General features: G+C 25.6%; 1 protein-coding gene across 1 annotated transcript in view; it reads left to right on the forward strand.

Annotated features, from left to right (window-relative positions):
- Positions 1–7942: 7942 nt before the first annotated feature.
- Positions 7943–26578, forward strand: part of LOC136975555 (leucine-rich repeat-containing protein 24-like) — a 253269-nt gene continuing 234633 nt past the window's right edge. Inside the window, exon 1 of the mRNA XM_067270628.1 lies at positions 7943–8258. The gene's annotated coding sequence lies outside the window, so the exon portion shown is untranslated. The remainder of the gene's footprint in view (positions 8259–26578) is intronic.

Raw genomic sequence — 26578 nt, forward strand, 5'->3', positions numbered from 1 at the left:
ACGTTAAACAAGTTAAATATTATTATTAATTTAACAAATTCGATGATATAATATTCTCTTACAAATTATTAACAGCAATGAAAGGTTATAAATTAGATAACAGCATCATTAAACCTTGTTTTTGTTTTTAGAAGTGTGAAATGCGATCTGCCAAATTTTGTTATTTAATATTCATGCAGGTCAGAGATATGGCGAGAAAGTTAATTGATTAAAACAAGCAAGGATTCATCTAAATGCTTCTTTATAGCTACAACCCATTACAGTTTCCGAATGGCAATTAAATTGAAAAATCCTTTTCGGGGTTTTAAACCTTCGCTTAAATAATGATACTTTTAACAAATAAAATGAAGATCCCATCCGTAAATCTTATAATTAATCTTTCGAATTTAATGATTATTTTTTAAACGAAAATATATAAATATTTTCCTTTTGTATAAACTTTAAAATTGATTCTTGTTTTAATATTTAACGATTTATTCGTGAATAATTGATCTTTTTCCACACATTTTTTTTTCTTTTCATTTTTTGCCTTTTTGGGGATGGAGTTTATACTTTTTTTTCCTTGCAAAAAAGCACTAGAAAAATGACAAAAGTATGAGGATGTTTACTCGCAATGGAAACATTCGGGATTAAAGAAGCAAATAAATTTAATATGAAGCAAAAGTAATGCATCGTTTCATATCTTTCGATTCTTCTATTCTATGTGTTTTGATATCGATATTCTTAAAGAATTCGTTCTATTTTATTTGCGTTATTTTTATATTTTTGTAGTTAAAATATATATATATATTAAGTTATATCTTCCATTTAAATTTTTTTTTTTAAATCCATTCAGCATTTTATTAATTTAATCTTCGTCACTTTTTTTGTCGTTTAGAGCAATGTCAAACTCACGTCTCTTATTATTATTTTTATCGTTCTTATCGATGCAAAAGGCAAGATTTATCATAATATATTTATGAAATTTTATATTTAAATATATTAATAATCATTATTTTCGTTTAATTTATCCATTTGTCTCTCTCTCTCTCTCTCTTCTCTTATTATTTTCGCCGCCTTTATCAACGTAAAGTGTCAAAATTTATCTAAAACTTTATTATTTAAACATGGCTTTTATATCACGAATATCAAGTTAATCAAGTCATTTATAATTATAATAATAAGCTTATTTATTAATTTATATTGTAAAACATTCGTATTAACATAATTTAATTCGTATATAAATAATAAAAATGGTTATAAATTCGTAATGGTTGATTCATGATACCTCTAATTGTAGTCCATAAAAAAAAGAAAAAGATTTAAACGATTTAAAGTAAAAATACATTGATTTTTATATTGGAAACAATTAATAACATTGTTTCGATTTTCTTTATATAATTTATAAGCGGTTCTCTATTAAAACAAATTTGTAATTCAACTTAATGACCCAACGTTTCTTTTCGGAAGCATCTCTTGTAAACTTGTGAGAAAAATTGGATAACATAAACAGACGATTGAGTTTCGTGATACTAAATTACTTGCTCAATTTTTTTTTTTTTTATTTACAAACGAGATTTTCTCGTGACAAGATTTTTTCGGCTATTCCCTACCAAAATAAAACTGTATCTATAACATGACATATTGTCAACAGAACTGGCACAAGAAAAACGTGAATATTCATCATTCACCATGATATATGGTGACTCGTAAAATATATTTTTTTTTGATTTTCTGTTTTTTTTCATCCTCTTTGCCTCCATGCTATGGTTTTAATACTGCAATGTCGTGCAGCAACAATATAAGAGGCTTATTCAAGATAATCCCACAAAAGCATTTGATTATATTATTGGAGTGCAAAGATGCAATCTAAAAATTTTATGTTCATTCTACAAGATACAAAAATTCTTATGAATGAATAATATTTACTCTTTTAAAAAATTCAATAAATAGAGAAAATATCGATCACGTGTTGCTTAATACAGGAATATCAACCTAAACTTCAAACGATGGCACCATTTTTATTTATCAATTTTATTATATTCCCTGTGTAGTAGTCGTAGTAGTTTTTGGTAGAAGATAAGCGCAGTTAATTCTAGATATTTTAATAAAATTTATATTCTTTTCCTGAATTTTTTTTTAATAGTCGCTTACATGCCTGAGAATTTTAATGAGCCAAGTAACACCTCCAAAGTTTGCATTAATATTTATAAAACAAATTCTTTCTTCTCAAAAACAACTTAAAAAATCTAACAAGGATATTGTTATAAGCATTATTTATTCCAAAATTAGGGTAATATAAAATAATTTATAACCCTCCGCGTACGTTGATTATATTAGTAATTTTAATTACAAACTTGATTATTATTATTTTATTTTTATTTTCTGGCGCATAATTCTAGTACAGGACAGTGTAGAAATGTATGTATTTAAAGGAAAATTTAATAGCATATTTTTCAAGAATTTCAAAGGATTATGTCACGATTATCCGTAGTTATTGATATATAATTCTATTAAAAATGTCATGTACATCGATAAAAATTGAACGTGTAATTATACAGGAGCTTAATATAAAGGGTAAAAGTGTTAAGGAAGTAAATCCTTTCTAATTGATTTACTTATTGACTAGATTATTTATAAGGCAATATATCACATACCAGTAAGAATCTTTCCTTAGTAGACATTATCTACTTCATGGTTTAAATCAGGCAAGAACTTTACGGGTTATATCGATTCTAAAGTATAGTACTTCCCTTCGGACTTCATTAATATGTATTCTTTCATAAATCCGTAGGTTGGAATTCTTAGCTGAAAGCTTCTATATATATTTTTTTTATATTTTATTTTTTTATTTTTCTATAAAAGGAAATTTTTAAAGCAGCTTTTCAAAACTCTCAAAGAAAAGTGAAAGACAGAAAACTCTTCCTACAACGTTGCTGCCAATCATATTCTGATCGATATTGACTCGACTGAGTCGAAATATTGAGAAACAGTGAGAAACGTCAATAAGAAGAAAAATATTATAAATCAATATTTAATATTCTACTTTTATATATAAATCAAATTTTGAAGCCTTATTTGAAGGTAAACGTTTGGAGAAAATAAAGAAAAATCCGTAAATATATATGTGTGTGTGTGTTAGAATGTCTTTTTTTTTTATATTTTATTTTTATTTTCTTCCTCCCTTTTTCCTCGTCCGGAATCATTACTACTTTTGTTGACGTTCAACAAGAAAGTTGAAAATGTTTAGATCCTCTATGCAATGAATTACTATGTTTTAGTGAAGTTAAAAATAGGAAAAAGCTAAAATACCTAGTAATTTTCAAAAAAATAAAGCAAAAATTGTCAGGTTAATTTGATGAAAGATGACAAGTTGTCTGTTGCCCTTATGTTCTCAAATTTTCTTCTTCAAACTGTCATGTCGTGTCAATATATCGACATGAAATAAAAAGCGCTTTGACGTGTTTAAAGTGTGCACATCTACTCTTTCAGAATTCTAGAACGAATATATGTTATTGTCCAAATGATTATTGAAAGAACGGACGTCACAACTATTCGGATTTTCTTACACCCAACTAAAAAAAAAGAACTTTTCATATCAGTAACTTGATATTATAAAATAATTTTTTTTGACAATTTTTCTTCCTCTTTTTTAAGGAAAAAAAATACATTTAAATTTTATTTATTTTATAAAACTGTATTTAATAATATCGTATATTATTAAACAATGAATTTTTGTGTATTATTTAAAGAAATTGGAGAAATGTTACAACTTTATTTTATTTTCTAACTAACTTAATGTAATTATTCAAAATTCTGTTCGATATTCCAACCTTTTCTAATTAGTTTATTCCTACTTTGACTCCCACTAGACTTTGTATAATGCATTTGAAAGTTTTCTTCTTCACATTTTCACCTTTTGTATTATGGAACATTTAACTTTAGTACGGAGAAGGATTTATTACATTTACTTTACTTTAATTTTATTTTATTTTAGATTTTTTATCCCACTCCCCCAACCGACTTTTTTACACGTCTTTAATTAATTTTAACATAAAAGAATTAAGTAAAAAGAAAATCATTTGAATAGATTTTTAGAAACTCCTACGAGAAGTTGGTTAAAAGCAATTTGATCACGCAACACATTAAAATATATATTAAAATGTTTACTAATTAAATATGTAATAAAAATCTTATAAAGTGATTCTTTTTCTTTCTTTCATTCTTCTCTTTATGTCTGTTGCTTAAATTAAAACTTTAATTCTACAAAAATATCTTATTTCTTCTCATTAAATAAATTGTAAAATTGTTTTTATTTATTTATTAAATTTTTATCCTTTAGAAAAATTGCTTAAAATTTAATTTTTTCTTAATCGAAACGTAGATTTTTTTTCCTGAATATTTGATGAGAAATCGTCTCGGAATCTCCTTTTCTTACGAAAAAACGCCTGAGGCAAAATATCATAAGTCATCTAAAGCCAGTGTCTTTAGTATCCGTTTTGATAATGGAGACTTAAAGTCCAGGAAGTGGGTTGGACTAAAACTGCTACGGGGAATATTGTTGATGAGATATATTGGCCAATGTATTGCTGGAAGAATGTCCCTGATAGACCTTCTTTTGGCGAAATGATCAGGAAACCATTATGAGAAATATGATGGATAGAACAGGGCCATAAAGTGATAAAAATTTCATGATGCCAATATTAATAAAATAGAACTAGATTCGAGAGAGCTAAAACGGTTTCTATTGCTACATTAGAAAATGCAGTTATACATCTCTACTCGACTTGAGGTCATAAGAGTCCTCTTATACTTTCTATCCAAACACTGATCTTATCCAACAAAGTAACCGCTTAGAAGAAGGGGGGAGGGGTTCTTTGAGTGTCTTTGAATCGCTTAAAACGTTTCTGGTTTGAGATTTTATTTGCAGAAAACTTCCAAATTTTATGCTGAACGATAAGGATTTAAGCAAAATGTGTTACAAAATCCAGAAGTACTATTCCGTTCATCTACTTGTCAGACACGGAAACCTTATTCCCTCTTACAGTTTATATCATGTTTATAGAACGTATAAAAACTAAAATATATTTATTACGTATAAAAAGTCTAGTCTATGGAAATTTTGTTGAAGGATATTAAAATTTCCTTTAGTGAAAAAAACTTTTTTTTTTTTATATATATATATTTTATTTTTATTTTTCGCTTCTTGCCATCTTTTTCAATACCCAAACTTTGGTTATAAAAATATTGATGTTGTGCACATTTTTAAGCTTTCACCTGGAAACTTTTAAACTATTTTTTATATAAAGTAAACTTTATATATATATATATATATTGAAAAAAATATTTTAAAACTTTTAATTAAAGCCACGTCTTTTCGACAACCCCACAAAACAATGGCACAAGAGTAATGATGATGAAAACATTTTGATATTATTCTCTACTGATACATATTAAGTGATATAAATTATAAGTCGGGAGTGTAGTATATTGAAAGTAATATAAATTATAAGCAAGAAGACTTTTATATATATATATTTTTTTATTATTTTTTAAACAATATTGTGTTTCGTAAAAAGAAATATTGACGATCATTTATCTTATAAAAGAGATTACTCGATGGCATCTGGTTATAGAAAAGACAAAGAACGTAAATTACTTTGTGAAATCTCTTTCATTTTGAATTTCAACAAAAGAATTTCTAGATAAAAATATTTAAAAGACGTTGATTTCAGAAAGAATATAGTGAAGAAACGACTCATTTTTTTTATCTTATTTTATTTTATATATTTTTTTTTCTTTCAAAAATGGAAATAACGCAAAAGAAAAATGATTAATGGTAAAGATGCCTCGATTGAGACTATTTCCAGAGATAAATGGTCCAGAACGTTGAACGTTCGCATTCTTAACTCCTCTTGGATGTTTCTATTAAATTCTAACTCGTATGCAGCATAACCTAGAACATTATATGAAGAATTGCAATTCCATGAATATTCTCTTTAAAAAAACATGAAACGTATAATATTTTGTATATAAAGAATCTAGTTTTTTAATATTTAGCTTTTTTGGAAAGACCAATACAGCCTCCAGACGTTTACTTAAAATGACTTTATATTAAAATTATGTTTTACATTTATTTATGTGAATAAAATTGTGATATTTACAATGCTAAAATGTTACTTTCTTTTAGAAATTCAAAGTTTTTCCTCCTTGGATAAATAAAGATTTTACATGATAATTACAAACAAACCACTAGCAACAAGCACTTAGAAGTTACTTTGTATCATAGGAATAATGTGAAATATACTGGGAAGAAAAAAAATGCTTAATTTTGATAAATTTAAAATATACATTATCAAAATTTCACATATTTTGAGCCATTTACTGTTTTCCAATTCAATATATCAGGCATTCTTAGTTATAAATATGCATTAATTCAGATATTATAACCGAGTTAGATTACATAGATGCGTACATTTTCTCATTTTACAAATAATTATGGTAACTTTAAGACATAATATTAATTATTTCTGACTTATAAACTCGTAAACATTTTCTAAATAGAATTTTATACATGAAAATAACAAAAATTTTAAACGATATTGTTCATTTTCTAAACAATTCATCGCCTTATTAAATTCTAAAAGCTTGATGCGAAAACTAATACGTGAATTATTAAGTAAAAATAAGTTTTAAACAATTACTAGAGTTTAAATGTCTTTAACGAATGCTAAGATACCCCATTGAATTTGTTTTTTTTATTTATTTATTTATTTACTTATCCATTCAATCTTTGCAGGAAGCAGTGCAATTTCCTCTTAAAAATTGCATACATACTCGACTCCAGTACAAATTCCTTTCAGTATTTTTGATATATTTTACTAAAAACGTACAACAGAATATTAAATTTCTATAAAAAATAACTATATTTAATAAAATTTAACAGGTTTTTTTTCTGGTTTTCTTATTTTCCACTTCCTTCTCTTCCTCCTCTTTATCTTCCTCCCTGTTAACCATCTAAAAATAGAATTATAAAATATCATATTCAGTACGAATCACGTTATAAATAATAAATTATTCAGGAAATATGAAGAAATATATATATATATATTTATTATTTATTATTATAATTGACGTATCCGTTTAGAGAAAAATTATTTTTAAGAAATATATTATTTATAGATGCTACATTGATTAATTTTCTTACTCCTTATGAAATTTAATTCAAATTTTTACCATTTAATATCATAAACCTATACTTAATTATGTTAATTAATGTATTCGATGAGGTATTAATTAATTTATTATTATTTTTTAATTTAAACACTCGTCATTAAGCGTTAGAAACGTGTTTAAACGACTTAATAATTTATTTTTATAAACATTTTAATCAAGAATTGTTAAATTTCGTAAATTAATTCAAATAATCGGCCAGAAATGTGTGTAAAATTATAAAATAGACAGATTCTGAATCAATTTTAAACGAAAATTATTCAATTTTGTTAAGAAATACATTCAAATACTCATTATTACGTAGAAGAATGTGTATTAAAATATATATAATAATCAATTTTTTATGGAATAAATACATTCGAATACTCGGCTCTACACAGTAGAAATACGAAGAATCGATTTTAATTAATTATTTTATTTGTTTTGATAGGAAATTATTAAATTTCGTTAGTAAATAAACTCGAGTACTCGGCGCCACGTAGTACGTAAATAAGTATGAATTAATTCGTACGAATTTATTTATTTATTATTATTATTTTTTAACACGACGTTTCGATTTAAAGAATAATGAAGAATTTCTAAGGTGATAACGAATCTAATTACGGCATTATAACTTGTGTAACAATTGACAAGACAGTGTCATTCAATGTCCCTCCAAAGTGCTTCCTAACCACCCTGCAACTGCAGTAGACGGGACTGTGACCGTCGCCTGGGACGAAGAGCAGTAAGGAAGGCGAACAAGACGTTGCCCAAGAGATCGACGGATCTTCCAATGATGATCATATGTTTACAGACCCACTGATTGCTAACATATTTTGGACGGAATGAGTAAAAACCTAATTAGTACGAGTGTGGATTGATCGCTTAGTAGCAGTGATTATTCTTGTTTTTTCCCTATTATTTATTTATTTATTTACTTATTTTTTCGTTCTGTTCGGGAATCTTGTCCCACACATGTTGACTGCACCGTCAGATAGGTGTAGATCCAGCTTCGTCTTATACTTTAATTTACTGTGCATAAAGGAGTTTACGGCTCGATCCATTTGGTAAGTAATTTCTTTATTCCGTACTTGGGAAAATAACAGTAAAAAAAGTAAATTAAATTTCTACTTGTGATACGCCTCTGCTTTCTATTTACATAAGTTTTTCTTGATGTTGGATTAAAACAAATAGATTCCTAAATATATAACCGAGTATTGTTAAAGCAGCAACAAGAGGTAATTTTCTCTGATCTAAATTACACTTTACTATCTTACACTTAAATATAATAACAATAAAATAATAATTTTGTATTGGATAGAATATTACATCATTATATTTACTTTACTGTAATTTTAAGACAGTATATTTAAGGGTATTGTTAACAATATCACATATCCAACGCCCTAAAACCTAAAAAAAATCAATTAATACGAGTAAATTCTGTGTTAAAAATTGTTATATTCCATAAAATACTGAAATAATTTAATCATTTATTACACAAAATGTAATTAGAATTAATTCTGTATAGACGTATTATTATTATTATTATTATATTATATAATGTAATGTATATCTGCTGGTATACATCCGGTTTAATATTATACGTTTAGTATTGTGAATAATAATAATAATAAATTTATAAGAATTTTTATATCATAAATCAAAACTTTTAAAAGTTTTCCAATTTATTCTCTCTGAGGAATAAACTATTATATTGTTGGTACTGTACATTAATAGAAGGACAATTCTGTATGCTTATTAAGATGACGGTGATACGTCACAAAGCAATTAAGCAAATTACACTAATTTTGAAACTGTACATTTTGGAAAACTGGTCTTTTGTAGTTTTATTCAAAGATTACATTGTTTGAAAATTCTTATCGACCGTTTTGCTTGTCAATTAATTTCAAGTAATTCATCCTTGTTGACTAATCCAGACTAATGGCTATAAATCCCTCAAAGATTAACGAATTTCCTGGATTAACAATATTTATCCGGAAATAAATCATAATAAAGTTATATATATATATCCCATGAATGATATTCAGTTAGAAAAGTTTTCCTCATTGTAATCTATAAACAGTAATTCAGTTTCTTGCTTCTGAGAAATACAATTTACACGTCATTAAATTGAAATTTTTCGGTTTCGTCAGTCAGAAATTCTATGTTTAAATACGTTTTAAATATATAAAAATAATAATTATAATTAATTTTATATAAATGAAGAGTAAATTGTGTTTTCTTACGTACTTACACTTCATTAAATTGTTTTCTTCCTCTGATTTTGAGTATTAAAAAAAAAAGTGTTTGTTTTTTTGATTCGAAAGTGTAAAAACTTACATTCTTGAATATTTATCGAATGTTTACTTGTTAAATATTTAAAATTTACAAAGAAAAATCATTAAAATTAATATTATAAATGAACATTAAACACACAAAAAAAACTTGTGTTTTTTTTATATATTATTAAATTACCAAAATATTATAATATTTAATTAGAAAAATCTTTTTCAATTAAAAAATATATATATTTATTTTATCTATAAAAAAATTAATTAAATTTAATTGCATTTAGATATATAAAAAAAAGAATATTAAAAAAAATTATAGGAAAATATTTAATATATATTTTTAATATCGAAGAAGAACTAAAGATCAAGTAAACTTTTATTGATTTATGAAATAAAATACAACATTATTTATAAAAAGCAAAAATTGATTTTGAAATAACATTTTTATCATTTTATATATCCTTTTTAAAAATGTTTATATTAATAAATTGTTTCTTTATTTTTAACATTAAACAACATAAATAAATATACTTTTAAACCTAACATTATTTTAGAAAATATTATAGAATTAAATGAAATCATTTAAAAATTATAAGAATTTTAATTAATTCTAAAGAATTGCACGAAAGTTTTATACAAAATTTACATAAAATGAGAACATTTTAAATATTATTAAATTTTATTTTTTAATAAATAATTCATTTGGTTAAAAATCAATTAAATTGTATAGGGGTATTTTTTTAATCCTTTATAATAATAATAATAATAATATATTTCACATTTAAACTTATTAATTTTTTAAAAAATTAGAAGATTTATTTTAAATAAATTTATTATTTCTTAATTAATTTTTCGATTTTTCTTCATAAATCATGTGTAAATTTTTAATGTAATAAACAAGAATTCTGCCTTCATTTTTCTAATAACTGTATCGCTTTACATAATAAATGGTTATTGAATTTTTCATTTTTATTATTACAGAATTCTTCACTGAAGTAATTTATTATTTTTCTACATTATTTTATTATTTTTTAAGATGAATTTTTTCACCATTAAATATTTTAATAACTTTATTTTCTTTTTTAATAATATAATTTTTAAATGCTTCATTTGCATCCTCCGCATCATTATGATCTAAGGAAATATTTAGATGAGTTTTTTAAAATTAAATTTACTTATTTAAATTCGATTTTATGTACGTTTTGTGGACACATTAAGCTCCATCACCTATCGAGTAATACCATTAAGTTATGTAAAATTGAATGTATAATTGTAAAATAATAATAATTTAATGATTTTCTTTTAATTGTAATAAAGAAATTCAATATTTTGTAAAGGTATTATTGTAGAAAGCGTTTTAATAATAATCATATACCTCTCTACCGCATCATTCGCATCCTTCATCTCATTATAATCTAGGAGGAATTTATATATAACTTTTGTTTTTTAATATGTATATAGGCTTATTTCCATTGTTTATACGTGTAGAAATATTAATTTTATGTACATTCTGTTAGTATATTAGTGTAAATCTTAGCTTGATAACTTAGAGAATGCATCATGATAAAGCATCCCTCATAAGTAATATCATTGACTAAGTTATATAAAATTGAGTTTATGACTTTTAAGTCACTACAAGATAATAAATTTTAATAAATAAATTAAATTTTTTATAAGAAAATTGCTGTAAAGTACATTCTTTATGGATAATACCTAACATTCCTGCAGAGAAAATTCAATTGATATCATTAAAATTGATTGATATCATTAATGTATTGTATTGCATTATGTAATAATTTGGACAATCATTTATAATAACTTAAGTACATAATTGTAAATAATATTATTTATTTAATTATGTAATATATATATATGTGTGTGTGTGTGTGTGTGTGTGTGTATAAGCTATTAATGATACAATTATTACGTTACATTAACATCGATTTGTTACAAGTAATTAAAGATTTTATTACATTATTAATCTTTTAATTATAATAATAATTTTATTGCTTATTTAATTTTTATAATTAGAATATTTGATATAACAATAATATTAAGATGCTAACTTAATTTATAATCTTTCTTTTAAAAGAAAAAAAAAACTTATTGTTTATTTCTACTATTTTTACCAGTTGAATATCCTCCAAGTTATTAAATATTTTATGTATAATATATTTAGGAAGAAAAATATATATTTTATGCATAAAAATCTATTTAGTTCAGGCTGATACTCTTATGCAAATACGAATTTTTTCGATTTATTTTCTATATAACTAGAATCCCAGCTGCAAAACAATTACTTTAGAGGAATATTCCTATAAAAAAAAATCTTATTATTATATATTCATAGAAGATGATTTAGAAACGGTACAAATTTTTATAAGATCAAAATTCGTATTTGCTGGAGTAGAAAAATGCTTCTTTTTTTTTTATTTGATTCTCCTGTTATTCTTTGTTTTCTTTTATTAAATACGGCATATATTTTGATATAACTTAATGCGAATTTCCAAGTTACATTCATAAAATATTATTCCTTTAAAATTTGTAATTATTGTCCAGAAAATTTTATGTATTTTTGAAGTGTTTATCAATTAAGCAAACCTCCCACCCCCCATTGAAACAGATAATGAAAGAAATAAACAAAAGTAAAAAATAAAAAAAGTTAAGTTTAATTAACGAGGCATACATCAAAACAAAAGTGAAAATATATATTAAGAAAGGCAAATAAATTAAACATAAATATACAGATTACGTTAAAGATAATTGGCATGTACACGCATTTGGAGATTATAAGCGAGGTGAATAAATCTTTGATGAAGATTGCTAGTTACAGTATGAATTCATTAGTTAAAGTATGGAAATGTAGAATGGATTTATTCTTCTGAAATTCATTAAATTTTTAAATTGTATTTGCGAAGATATTATTTAAACATTTTTAAAATTATAGAAAATTTATATATGCTCTAAATTTTATTAATAAAATGGTGGAAAACGTAGAAAAAGAAATGTAAATTCTGTTGCAGAAACTAGTTGATATTTGTTAGAATTCAATTGATGGATGCTCGAAACTAGTTCAATTTTCTATTGAAAAATAATAATAAAATAGAATAAAAAAAGGAAACTAATCTGTATTTTTAGAAAATTCAATTCTTAAAAGTTGATAAATCACTTTGTGATCTTACGAATATTTTAAATAAACTTCAGGAACTAAAATCGAATATTTCTGTGGGAGTTCTTACTAGATTCTTCATACAGAAACAATTTGTCAACTCATTACACTTCGAATTACTTAAAAATTATAAACTTTTAAAGAAATTTTTTTTTCTCGATTTTTGATGGATCGATATCGATGATTATAACAGAAAGAAATAAGGAAAAAAAGGAGACAATGTTAATTTGTGTCTAGTATTGCAGCATAGTTATTTGATGAAGCATGTGGCAGAGGTGACTGGCAATGGCCAATGAGATGTGACAAGATGCTTCAAAGTTATCTCACTTCTCGCTCTGAAGGAAATTCCTTCGAGAAACTAGAAGTTGATACTTCTTCACTTCAGTTACTTCAAAAGTAATCATTGGGATAGATTTCGTTCAAAGTCTAATCACACATTAGAGAATAGAAAAGGCAGTGTTTCATTACCGGATGGATAATTCTTCCATAATATATTTCGTCAAATGTCCTAAATGTATTTTTTTTCCCCTCCCTCTTCCTTCTTCTTCTTCCTCCTCCTCCTCCTCCTCCTCCTTCTTAGCTTCATTTTTAGAAAGAAAATAATATGTCACAAGATATCATTATCGCTTAATGGTGTTGTAGATATCATAAAAATAATGTAATTCTTATAAAATTTTTTAAAAATAAATAATAATAATAAACTTTAAATATACTTATAAATCTTTAATTTCTTTTTCTAGAGTTTTTATGAAGAAAATTTAATATTTTAATTTAAAAAAAACTTAATTTTCAAACTGTTTTACGGAGCATCTTCCGTAGAAAAACGTGTACAGTCGAAACTGTAAACAAAGGACACTAAAAAGACGTTGATACTCCAATAAATAGAAACCTTTTAAATCATTTAAAACTATAAATAGTAATTAATAAATTAGAGAAATTTAATTAATAATTAAATTAATTTTATTCTAATCGAATTCATTGTTGTATTTAAATATCTCAAACAGAAAATCCCATATTTAAAAATTAATTAAACGAATGTCTAATTACTGTCTGTTTTAAGATGCCCTTCAATCAGGAGACTCGAAAAGATTATTTATATATATATTTTTTTTAAATTTAAAAAGAAAATTTGAGAAAAAAAATAAATAAAAATTGTAGTATCGAACGACGTCTGTTAAATGAATTTGACTGAGAAAACAAATGTATAATTTAATGTACACAAAACTCAAGCTAATTATCGGGTACCACTTAATCAGGTTAATCGACATTTTCTTAATCAACTGATTGGAAACTTAACGCAGGAAGAAAAACCGAGAGAATAATTAGATGAGGTTATGATTACCACCTTCATTACATGAGTAAATTGTATTGTGATTCATAGCAATTTATCATTGTAAACATAATGTGGATGATTATTCTGTACACGAATTCAGTTTCCTTACACTCGATACTGATCACAGGTTATATATATATATATATAAATCTTTCCTAATGTTTTTTTTTCTTTAATTATCCGGCTTATATTCTTAAAATTAATGAGAGTTTATATCGTTAATAAGTGAATTTCTTTCGATATTTACAGTAAATTACTCAGTCAACCGTTTCAATTTCTCTATACAATTCACCACAAAATAAGCTTGAAATGTGTATAAAAATGTGTAAAAAATTAAAATTTAATTGTTTTTTTTTTACTTTAAAAACGTTTAAAAACGTGATCAATTATATTTTAAAGTTTAGATATTATTTAATTTTATTTTATAGGTTTATCGGAATTTTTAATGGTGGAATTTTTAAAAGGACGTTATTAAAATGGGTTAATTTATTGCCGTTTATAATTAATAAATTGTAAATTTTAATCTTATTATTTAAGTAAAATCTGACATTTTATCAATGGGTATAAAGCGTCAACAAGGGTTATTTTCTTTGCTTTCATCCATCTCGTTTGAAGATAATACCATCGTTATTGATTTTAATAACATCCTCAACATTTACTGAATTGTTTATCGATCGTACTATCGAGATTTCTATGAGTCGATTTTAGCTATGGGTTTGAAAGTTCACTTTTAAGCATGCAGGTTAATTAAATGGCGTTAATTAAATAATATCTCTAACAGAAAATTCTCCTCCTCCTCCTCCCTCCTTGATATTTTTAATCAATTTTCTTCATCCCCTTTCGTGAAATATTCTGTTTAAGTAATAAGTTAAAAGTAAAAATGAAAGACGATAATTTTACTTTTCTTTCTTTTAACACATAATTATGTTAATTAATTCATTTATATCTTCGAAAATATTTCGTCTACCTTCTCTATTTGTTCTTCTCCTTAATTAATGGAGATTTTTATTGTTTTTATTGATTTTTTTAAAATTAATATCATTAAAATTTGATATATATTCCTAATTTAATTGCATTATTTCGCGTATTATTTCTGTTTTTGTCGTTAAAAATTGTCATAAATGCGTATAATCAGGCAGTGAATACACCCCCCAACGACCAAATTTCACTTCTGTAAACATAGAAAAGGACCTTTCAATCAAATTTTTACATTAAAAAATGACAAAATAACTTCGTTTGTTATTATTTTTTAATGTAAAAATTCGATTGAAAGGTCCTTTTCTATGTTTTCTATGTATTGTTACGCGGTAAAAGATAAATAAAATATTTAACACAATTATATATTAAAAGATTCTTTTAAATATGATTTATATAACGTCTTATAAGAATATTTATAAATAAATATTTACGAATTTAAAAGATATATTCAATTATCATGATGAATGTGTTTTACATAAATGTGTGAATAACATTGTTATCTCTTGAACAGATTAATGATGCATCTTATATGCAATAATCATTAAAATGATAAATAACCGAGTTCATTTAATCTTAATATCCATTCTGGACTGTTAAAAGTCTGATGTTCATTCATTAGTTAATATAGTTAAAGGGGATTTAAAGTAAATTGCAAACAAAAGTGTAAATGGACTATACAAAAATATGGATTTTGTAATTTGTCTACTCAAAAATTAATAAATAAAAATATAGAAAAGTATTTACTATACTCATTTATTATTGATAAAATATTTTTTACTGTATTATTAATAATAAATTTCCTATTATAAGCCAGTAAAGTATATATATATAACTTTATTAAAACATATAAATCCATTATATTTGAATAAATTTTATACTTAAAATTATTAATATAATACAATTTTGTTTTATATATTTTACATTATTAATAAATTAAATTAATTTTTTTTAGTAATAAAATGTTTATAAGCTTTATAAATTAATGCAATGTTTAAAGAGTTCGCTTATAAATTAATTTTTTTAACGTGTTTTTTAATGTAAATAAATTGTTTAAAAATTTACTGTGTGACATTAATATATATTAAATGTATTTTTAACATTCTAATTTATTATTTAGTTTAAGAACAGAAGAATTAATGCGAAAATTAAAATGCAAATCCTGTTTGATTATATTTAGAAAAATGTTGGTTGCTTCGTGTAACTTACTCCTCTTTTTCCTTTTTTTTTTATTCCTTCCCCCTTCTTCTTCTTTGTCTTTTTAATGTAATAAATAATTTACGGATAATATTTTGTAAGTTGCCATTTTTTTAAGGAAGAGTAATAGCTAACTATTGAAAGATAATCCGATCAAAATGGCACTTCTAATCAACGAGTTCATTGCAGAATTGAATGCACACATAGGAGAAAAAAATAAGGAGGAAAAAAAAACAATATTCCTATTGTAGAAGTTAAACCGGTTAGCACAATATTTACTTTTTTCTGAATCATGTGTTAATGTCAACATGCAAGTGCAAACATCCGGTAGAAACAGGGAAAAAAATGGAAGGAAAAAAAAAGTTGAGTCATCCGGTACAAATTTATTGCGTAAAATATAGCTTTATAAGATATTTAAATTATGCAAATTCAACACACGGATAATCGAGAAGTTTTCTTTATTTATTTACCGAAGGAGTATCGTATCGTTGGTCTTCTCTTCACTGCAATCAAGTGCTGATCCGGGCTGCGGGTATACTGTCGATTCGTTGTATGATCAAGTGGATACACGGATCAGTATATTGCAGCAACGAAACGGCTGCATATCTGCACTCTGGACTAGCAATCCCCCTTTATAAGAATTAACTTTATACCGTCTTCTATCAATTCCTGGCACTTTGTACTGTATCAAGAAAAGGCCGTCCAGACCATCTTGGAATACGTACACATTAAAAGAAATATGTAAAAATGTATTATTTATGATATTTTATATTAAGAATATATAATATATTCTGCATATACTATCAATTTCATTTATGAGAATTAACTTTATACTGTCTTCTATCAATTTCTGGCACTTTGTAGTGTATCGAGAAAGGAAATCTTGTAATTGTTCGACCATCTTGGAGTATGTACAGTACATATTGTAAGAAATATGTAAAAAATGTATTATTTATGATATTTTATATTAAGAATATATCATAATAAACGTATAAAATCGATTTTTTTCTCCATCTAGTATCTGGATTTTGTCTCGTAAACAAAAAGAGACATAGAGCATGTGTGTCTTCCATCTTTTCAATTTATCGCAATCAGTTCGTTGACTTCTTGTCAAATCAATGACAAGAGAGAAAAGAATCACTTTTGCTTTTTCACTAAGTTTCAAACTAAGAAAGTTGTTTCACGAAACAATCGAACATTCACCAAGACTTTTCCTTATCTGATCAAACTTAAACTCTAGCGCATCATTAATAATTCCTCATCAGCTTTATCTTTCAAATATTTAAAAAGCGTTTTAAAATAGAATGTTTAATAGATTTTACGACAAGAATTTCTCATCTAAATTACTAAATTTAATTTATGTAATTTATAAATCTAATCGTCGCTTACGTATTAATAAATTCTGTGTCTAAATATTTAATTGCAAATTAATAGTAAAGTAAATGATTCAAAGATGGCGCCACAACAATATAAGTTCTTGTATTTTTTGTTTTGTTGTTTCCTACTTTTAAATATGTCTATTTTTTTATTATTATTTATTTTAATTTTTATAACCAATAAAATTAAACCATTTCATTCCCAATTATAGTCTCCAGCTTCTAGTTTTCCACGAACTAATTTTATTATCCTGTTCATTGCTCCACTTTGAAACCATATAATCTGCGGTTTTTCTTCTTTCTTACATGTTTTTCTTCTCTAAAAACAATTTTTTAAATAGTTTTTCTTTCATAAAATAATTCAAAATTTATATATTTTATATCAGAAATATTTTAAAATATAATTTCTCTTATATCTCTATCGTTCTTTTACAGTGTTACTTCTTAAGTCTTTCCATATCTGTTAAATTAAAAAAGATATAATTAATTTATATTTTAATTTAATTTCAAATATATTAATCAAAACATTGTAAAAATAATTTAATAATATTTAATATGTTTATCTATATAATAATAATTTATGAAATTATAAGTATTGTTAATAAATCAATTGTTTATATTAAGATGAAACGTGTACATTTTTGAATATAGATATTATAAAATTTTTTAAAATGATAATAATTCTCATGCAATTATACTTCAAATGATTTTAAAGCTGTAATATTGTTTATTATATTTAATATGATATTTTAAATATTTAATGTGCCTGATATCAAATTTGAAAGTGATAATATTATTTTTTAAGTGTTATAAAACATGTAAATTTTACTGATAATATAAAACAAACGTTTCATATTATGTATAAAACACAACATGCATGTGATATATGTAACCATAATCACGTAAACACACACACTATGTAATACAAACACATACACGAAGATTGTATATATGTATGTGTTATTTTCTAAGCTTACATAATATACAACATGAAAGTTCAATAAATACAGCATACAAATCAAACACAATGCAGAATCTGATGAACGTAGAGAATTTATCACTATGTACAATACAGTACAATACTCAATATATCCAATAATTATAGGCGATATAGCAATACAGTCGACCAACAAATATATCTTAAAAAACATATTACACACAATACAATGTGCGTACATGTTTATATGTACGAAAGAAGAGAAATCTCCTGAAGATTTGGGAATAAAATATAATAAATTGCACGTATGAATAGTCAATTTAGGATGATTTTTGTGAAAGACTTTCTCCATTGCTCTGTCTGCCCAGAGTCAATTGTATCACTGTTTACAATGTAATTTATCGGTAGTTACAAGTTAGAATTTCACTGATATACTCCACAAATTGTCTCTCAGATCTCCTTCGTTTTCTTCTGCTCGTTGATGGACCATAGAGAAAGACAATCTCAGAAACCATAGACCTTGAATCCAACGATACACTCAAGTCTACTTAAAAACATCAATAAAAATCATATTTATAATATTATATATAAAGTAAAGAATGAAGAATTTTAAAAACTAAATTACCATTTCAAATAAAAATACTTTCCATAATTATTGTAGATTTATATATAAACATCAACATAAATGACAATTTCTACTCGATTTTATACTAAAGTTTTGTATCGATTTCTCAAGGGAAAATGATAAAAAAAATAATAAGATTTTCTTTCATAATGAATTTTAAAAAACTCTTGGATATAATCACGCATCTGAAACAAAAAAAATATATAGATTTTTTTTATTTGATTTCTAAAACCAATTTGAATAAAAATGTCTTAATTTAGAAAACAAACAGAAAGCTTGTTAAGAATCGGATGTTGTCAAGAGAAATAATCAGCTCTGCTCAATGTCGCTTTGATGAAGAAAATAGATTAATCAAAGCCTAAAAAATATATATATATATTTATTTAATTATATAAATAATAATATCGCCATAATGCCACAATTTTAGTAGTGTCTTACTTCTGTACATTACACTGACTCTGTTAACAAGTCATACCAATCTAACGCCGTTCGGAAGGGAAATTTTTGACTTGAAATTACGTGACTTCTGGTACAAACTGGGAGTTTATATATAGTTAATTTTAGTCTACCGTCCCCACGCTTTCTATATCTAGTTTCAGTTTTTATATATCTAACTCCATTCTCGAGATTAAGGAAGGACAGACAGACATGAAAACGGACGACGATGGGAATTTATAGGTATACACTCTTTTTTTTCAAATTGTAGCCCAATAAAATTATAAAGCATTTTCTATAAATAAATATTACTTTACTCCTTTTATAGAAGAATTTTTCAACGTCTTACAATTTAAAAATATTTTTCGTTTTATATTATTGTTCGGCAAACTTCAATGATTTTCCTCAACATACATTAAAACTTTTTTTATTATTATTTTATTTTATTTTATTTATTATTTTTTCCTATTTGTTCAATAGTTCATTCTTCAAACAGAAAATATCGCACGCATCAATGGAGAACTTTAAAATGTGAGATTTAACTTGGGTTTTTTAAAAATTAATATTATTATCTTCTTAACAGTTTATATATAAAATAATTAATTTTTAATTATAAATACCGGTAAATATTTATCGCTGAAGAAATCGATTGTAAAGACACTTAAACAGTCGAATAAAGCAATAATTATTCATCTTTTCCAAAAGAGGATGAGGATAAAAATCGTCCGGATGAATTATTTAAAATGGAAAATTTATACAGTAAATTTTAAGTAGTAAATTATGTATAGGCTTTATAATAAAATAAAATACCTGGAGAGAATTTTATTTAGATTATAAAGTAAATTATAAATTATCTTTGAGTATAAATTTTAAACATGTTATTCCTGGCAAAGTGACAAGTTACGACATTAACCATATTTACCGTTCATTCGTTATCTTATGAGTGATGCAAACAAAGACTTGCGAATATACACCATTTGTTACAAGTTGTTGTAATTTCTATCTTCAGCCATTTATCTGTATGGGTCACTGATTAATACTTTATCCTACGATTCATTTTAAACCCAAGTAAGGTTAAATAACTTGGACATTAATTGACGAAGATTAGAGCCACGCGTGATATCGTAACATGGTCGATTTTCAGCGTGGTTTACTAAGAATTTTCAGCATTCATTAGGTGATAAAGATAAGGATGCTGTTTTACTTGAAACCTGTCAACTTTGTGTTAATCAGGATTAATAAGCGTGTTGTTGGAAATTAAATAATGCCAACTTTCAACTTTTTCGTAACTACAAAGTTTACGTTGCCGTAAAATTATAGTTTTCATTAACGTTTTAAAACTTTTAATTGCATTATAATTGAAAATATATTCAGTCAATTTTACTCCCTTCGAAGATTTATCGTTAATTACCGCCTTAGTTGTATAGGAGGACGTGCATTTTTCTTTTTTTAAATGTAAAATTGTTATAAGAACAACGATATAGATGGATGTAAAATAAAATATAGTGTTTTAAATTTGAATATTTTTGATATAATGGCATTCACTGGCAACAGATAATGTGCCATTACCTCAATAGTGTGCAACTGAACTCTCTCCGAAGACCTATTACTTACACTATCGAAGCAGAATGTACCATTGCCTTAGGGTACTGATGCTATACGCCATTTCCTCTATCTAAACACTCATCCAATCTGTATCAACGTACCTTAACTAATTACGAAAACTCACCGAGAAAATAACTGAATTTAAATATTAAATATATATATACATAAACTATATATTATTATTCGTTTGAAGTATTGCTTTTATTTATTTGCTTTGTTTAAGTCATTTTGCTTTCACGTTTTCCGTCAATGGAAAATCCATTTAATGTTTTCATTCTTTGCCTAAAGGGATTTTACTCGAGCATCAGCCTCAAAGTTAACTTTTGTGTTAATTTTAACCTCACTATTGAAGGAAGTCCATTAAATAAACATGGCCGTTACACGCTCTTGGTTGACTCACTTGAATTATTAAAGGATTTAATGTCAACTGTAATAAGAAGGAGGATATTTTTCTAACTTGTTTTTATTTTTCTTTTATCAATAAAGTTAAAATTTATCTCCGAATTTCGACATTTTATGCCGAGTTATTGATGCGCGTTATACACGGTTAGCGCTTTAATCAAGCCGCAAAACGGTCTAAAATTATTCAAAAATTAACACCTCGCACCTCATTTTATAGTAGTCGAATGCTTCGACGAGATATATAATAAGGAGAATAAAAAAAAAAGAGTGATAAGTTGAGAAAGTCAGAATAATTTAATTTAAGGCGAGTATATCGTCAATGATGGTAGCGGATGTAAAACAACAAGGTATTAATACAAGACGGAATATTGAAGTGCTGTTCTACTGTTTATGTGATCATATAGATGTCATGTCACGACCAGAAACATAAACTAGAGACCGGACCAGTCTAATTTGCACGTTAAGTACCTAGAGAGATCGTAAACAGTCTAATCTTATTAGGACGTAAAGATTCCATTTCGCTCGTTTCGTATGAACTTGGCTCCTTTGCTACGATCGATTAGAGAAAGAAATTTTTTAAGTCTTTACAGAACGTGATGTGTCATCTGTATCTTCTGACTTCTTTTAATTCAGCAATACTGACAGCTTCGTGCTTGGATTATTTGACAAGAACTTCTCTCCCCTCTTCTACACACAGACACACACACACACACCATGCTTATGTATATACGTATACATAAGAAAGTTAATAATAATTGCAAGTCGAATATAAATTTTTAAATATTTTCAGAAATATTTCTAGAAAAACTCGTGAAAATTTTCACATTTTTATTTGAAATTAATCTTGAATATTTCACTCCTTTCATCTTAATTATGCTTATAATAAGGTAATAAAGATATTAACTCGAGAGGGAAATTCTAAATACCACTCTGAATGATGATAATATATAATATATTTTTTTTTTTTATTAACTTATAAAATTGGTATTGATATTGCTTACTTGGAATTTAAAATTCTCTTCTAGTAAAATTAAATTTTTGATTATTATTATTATTTTTTTCCAAATTTCTAAACTGCAAGTTTAATATCTTTGAAGTAATGTTGATGGAATTTAAATGTTTTTTGACAAAAACATTATTATTTTTTTACGTGTTTCTGTTGTTCTTTCGTGCTTTTTAGCTTTCATTTTAAAAATAATTATAAAAGATAATCTACAAAAATAATATTAATGAAAATGGAAACGTAAGTTTGATTTGGCACGACCATTTTATTATTATTTTTTTGCCTCTAAAATTAGCACTAAATCGAGTGTAGCGCTATACCGAAGTATTTTAAATTGTGTACAGTAGCTAGATCTATACGAATTCGATTTTAAAATTCAAATGAGTTGGTTGTTTGCCAATAAAAAAAATCGTGTATTTAGTGACTCACACGGTTTTATACATATTAATTGACGATTTACGCGAGTAGCACTATTTAGAGGGCTTGCTATATCGAGGTTTGACTGTTTGCGTGTGTGTTTACATTAATTTTATTTTAAAATTCTTACATATAAATTAATAAAGAGCATAAGAGTGACGATACAATTGCTTTATTTCTTATTATTGTAATCTTGCTTTAAATGTGTTTTTCTGTTACGTTATTATTTTTTTAAAGTTTAATATTATCAAGAGTTGTGGAAAGATAGATAATTTAATAAATTAAATAGAGAGTTTGTTCAGTTGTCTGTGGACAGACAGGCATCGTAATTAAATGTTGCAGTTTATCGATTCTCAGTTTTTATGTAGAGAATTCCTGTACCTATAAGTAAGAAAGTTAACCAAATTAAAAAGATTTGCTTGATAAAATTTAGCCAATATCACCGAAAATTGGCTAGATTATAATACGTAACCCCAGAGATTGAGGAAAGTAAAACAGTGAGTGGCTTGACTCAACTTTCAAATCCATAAAAAATATATGAATAAAACAAATAAAAACATCACTTATCAAAAGAAACTTTAATTTATATCACTTTTCTAACGTGTTTTTTTTCTATAAAACACTAAACTTTGGGGCTCTTCTGTGTCTAGATCTCGAGCCAAATGGCTCTTCTGGCACCTCTCTACGTTCCTGGTAATAAGAATGAAAATCTTTATTTATTTTCGTTATTATATCTTTGATAATGTAAATGATAAGTGTATATATGTGATAAATTAATTAATATAAGTGAAATGTAAATGAAAATTTCTATCACTTCACGTTTCTCTTATGTTAATATCGAGAAGATGAAGGTGAAGAGGTGAAATTTTTCAATCTAAACCGTTTAAAAGTAATTAAATATTATTTATTCCAACGAATAGTTAACAAATCTGATGAGTCAAAAGTAATAAATTCATCAGGAAAATTATAAAACAACGTTAAGCTTTCTGAATTGAATTTTATATCGATAATGAATTTTGATATGTATAATCACATTTTTTGTCGTATATCAAGCATAACGTAACTAAGATATAAACTAGGAGAAGGAGAGGAGGAGGAGGAGGAGGAGGAGGAGGAGAAAAAAGATTAGAAGTTAAGTTAAGTAGCTGATGCAGTGAAATTCACTGGCGTGTCCATACGTGCTAAAAACTCTTTCGAAAAAGGTTTTATCCATGAATGATTCGTGGTTCATGAAGCGAACGCATAATGTTCCCTTATTCACGCAGAAAACTTAATACCCTCTTCCAATCGCTGAGTGAATTAAAAGAGTTTCCTTTAAGTAAAAATAAATTTACTTTTAGTTATCGATAAACCAAGATTTCTCATCGTTTCCAATAAGATACCGTGAAATAGGGTGTGAGATCGATGTTACGTGTCAAGCAAAACACATGAGTTCAGTCGGTTATCATACTTAAGGATATTAAGGAACTAAAATTAAATTTTCCTAAAGAAAAATAAATAATTATAATATTAATAAAGTAAGAAAGATTTAAAGTAGAAAAAGTCTCTCTCTTTTTCGTTAAAGTGGAGCTATTCATAGATAAAATTCCTTCTATATTTTCAAGTCTCGTTTTCGGTAATGTAATAGCTTTTCCATCTCCTAGTTTATCTCATGAATGCAAGAAACATATCACAAAAGAAACATTAGAAAAGGTTCTGTTTTCTCCTAGACGAATAGTCTCAAAAGTACTTTAAAGACAGTAAAGCTGTTCAATATCAGAAGTAAAAAAAAATAAAGAAATATATTATATATATATATATAAAGAAGTAGCGTTACTTCCTTTATAAGAATTTGAAATCTGGTAGAAGACAATGCTAGGTACTTTATATGAAATCTAAAAACGTGATTCTATAAAGTGACAAGTTAAAAAAATGTAGTGTATACTTCAGGGACAAGATCTTAGTTTGAACATATATCAAATAGTCAAACAATCAGTTCAGAAAATATGATAGTTGTAAAATCATGTAAGTAAGTAGTTATACGTTGTCATTGTGGATGATCAATGCTCTTATTACTGTAAAGACAGTATTTTACTCTTTCACACAGGGGGCAATAAGAAAAAAAGAAAACATATTAAATTTATCGATAAGGATGTGAAAGGCATTCACAGAAGACAATTTCGAAAATGAACAGGTACAAAATCATTTATTTTACAACTTAAAACTTTTACGTATTTAAATTAGTTTCTAACAATTCAATTGAGATTTTACAAAGAGATATTTTAAATGAATTAACGATTTTTATGTGTAAAAAAAATGGGCGAAACCTTTGCTTCAATCTCACTATAGAAAGTCTGTGAATAGTGTCTCGAGTATCGACAGAGTTTTATTGCTTCTGCCTTAGATGACGAGGAACGAATTAGATTACTTCTTTTCTATGACGTCTTTTAAGTTGCACCAACTTTATACTGTGACGTTAGTTTCTTTACAGATGATGATGACGAGAAAATCTGTGGTAGTGTCGTTCTATTAACGAAAGAATCCATTGTTAGGAATTGCACATCAAAACAACAAGGATTAAATTAATTTCTCGGTCTTGCTGTCGATTTAAAGTGGCTTCTACTAAATTTTAACGATTCCTAATACTTTATATATGTGCTGAAAATAAACAGTAGAAGAGTCGGTTTGACGCCAATCTAGAATTGGGTATGTGCCAAATGATATTAAAGTGTCTCAGTTTGCCCAATACCAAGAAGATGATACATATGAGAACCTCTTCAACCATCTGATAGACGTAATTTATGTGTTTGTTAAAACAAAAATAGAATCTCGTGCAAGGTGACGAAATATTAATTAATGACGTTATATTATCCATATGTAAGATAATGATCGAGAATTCTTAACGGCGTTTATCCCTCTCAGGCAGATTAATTAGTAAAAATTGAATTACTAATTAATTAATTAATTAAAATAATTAACACGATCGAGTTTGTGGACATTGCTTTAGATAAACGAGGAATGTCTAGTGTTTGATAGCTCCTTGTCAATTCTTTACTTCCTAAACTTTATTTTTCTGTATTTATATTCAGATATTTTATTATTTTATTTAGTGTCTTTTTTATTATTATATAAAATTATGTTTTTTTTAAGTAAATAAATACAGCGATTCATCCAAGTATGAGTGTAAAGGAGATAGGTTTGTGCATAAAATTACCTTTGTATATAAATATCAATAACGCGTATACACATAAATATTTTAATTTATTTACTTTCATTTAAAAATCATACGGATAAATACTCATTAATTATTTATCACAGTTTTATTTTACTGTTATGGAGGCGTATTCATCTTCTACCTCTTCCTCTATGGATATTTTTCACCTTTAATCTAAATTATTTATGGAAAAAGCTATAGATTTTATACACTTAAACACTTTTTTCTTATGTGTAAATGTAATTTTTATTATTTACAAACTCGAAATTAATTTATGTGGATGAAAAAAATTAAAAAAGAAGTTTACATAATGTCACTGTTATACGTTTATAACATGGCGTAACCTTTTTATATATCAGTCATATAAAGTGGAGAATATCAGAGGGGGGGGAGATTCTTTTGTTTTATTTTTGGACAGACAGCTTA

Source organism: Centruroides vittatus, unplaced genomic scaffold (assembly GCF_030686945.1).
Source record: "Centruroides vittatus isolate TY-2023 unplaced genomic scaffold, ASM3068694v2 contig_375, whole genome shotgun sequence".
NCBI classification, from domain to species: Eukaryota; Metazoa; Arthropoda; class Arachnida; order Scorpiones; family Buthidae; genus Centruroides; species Centruroides vittatus.